Source organism: Macaca nemestrina, chromosome 12 (assembly GCF_043159975.1).
Source record: "Macaca nemestrina isolate mMacNem1 chromosome 12, mMacNem.hap1, whole genome shotgun sequence".
NCBI lineage: Eukaryota > Metazoa > Chordata > Mammalia > Primates > Cercopithecidae > Macaca > Macaca nemestrina.
In genome coordinates this window covers 68,452,254-68,453,682 of record NC_092136.1, presented here as the reverse complement: position 1 = coordinate 68,453,682, position 1,429 = coordinate 68,452,254, and the positions used below count along the sequence as shown (strand labels likewise).

General features: G+C 42.1%; 1 pseudogene; it reads left to right on the top strand.

The window, feature by feature from the left end:
* The first annotated feature begins 250 nt into the window (after positions 1-250).
* On the top strand, positions 251-1,212 carry LOC139357686 (olfactory receptor 52N2-like; annotated as a pseudogene).
* The last annotated feature ends 217 nt before the right edge of the window (positions 1,213-1,429 follow it).

Genomic DNA, 1,429 nt, shown 5'->3' with positions numbered 1-1,429 from the left:
CAATGGCACATTGAGTAGTGGTAAGACTGTACTGCTTAGTGACTTTGGACACTGTAGTTCAAAGTCTATCTTGCTATATTTGGAAGAAAGAATTTCTGGTTATCAATGTAAGGTGAATTTACATGGTACTTGATGTTCACTTTGTCCAAACCAGTACCTCTAATCTCGTATCTAACTCTACCTCTACCTCTCCTAGGCAGAAAACAATGACTGCTAAAGAGTATAAAATGCTCTCCTCCTGTCAGCCATCATGTCTGGGGTCAACAGCTGCAGTCTGATCCCAGGATTCTTTATCTTGAATGGCATTCCTGGGCTGGAAGTCACACACATCTGGATCTCCCTGCCATTCTGCTTTATGCACATCATTGCTGTCGTGGGGAACTGTGGGCTCATCTGCCTCATCAGCCATGAGGAGGTCCTGCACTGGCCCATGTACTACTTCCTGGCCCTGCTCTCCTTCACTGATGCCACCTGGTGCACCACCATGGTACCTAATATTCTGTGCATATTCTGGTTGAGCCTCAAGGAGATTGACTTTAATGCCTACCTGTCCCAGATGTTTTTTGTCCATATTCTGACAGGGATGGAATCTGGGGTAACCATGCTCATGGACCTGGACCACTATGTGATCATCTGCTATCCCTTATGCTATACCACTATCCTTACCAACCCTGTCATCACTAAGGCTGGTCCTGCTACCTTCTTGAGGAGTGTGATGCTCATCATCCCATTCACTTTCCTCGCCAAGTGCCTGCCCTATTGCTGGGGGAACTTCATCCCCCACACCTACTGTGACCACACGTCTGTGGCCAAGGTATCCTGCAGCAATTTCAAGGTCAACGCTGTCTATGGCCTTTTTGCAGCCCTTCTGATTGGGGGCTTTGACATGGTTTGCATTGCTGTGTCTTAAACCATGATCTTGCAGGCCATGGTGAGTTTGTCATCAGCAGACGCTCATCATAAGGCCTTCAGTACCTGTACCTCCCATATATGTGCTATTATTATCACATATGTTCCAGCTTTATTCACCATTTTTACTCACCATTTTGGGGGAAAAACATTCCCCACCACGTCCACATAATTATTGCCAATCTCTATCTGATGTTTCCAACCATTCTGAATCCTGTTGTTTATGGAGTGAAGACCAAGCAGATCTGGGAAGGGGTTATCAAGGTAATTTTCAGGAGAAATTTTCAGAGAAAAGTATCCTAGGTATATAATAGATTCATTCATATTGAAAAATAAGGAAAACTAAATAAAATTTTATAAAATAACTTGAATATAAAACTAAAACAAATTGTTTTAAAACAAAAGCAATATTCATTGACTATCGGCTATAATATCAACAGAGTTCTTTTCTCTGCAGAAGTCATTAATGATAGAAATTAATGATCTAAATAAACAAGCTTCCTGAATTTGAGTTTTCTTT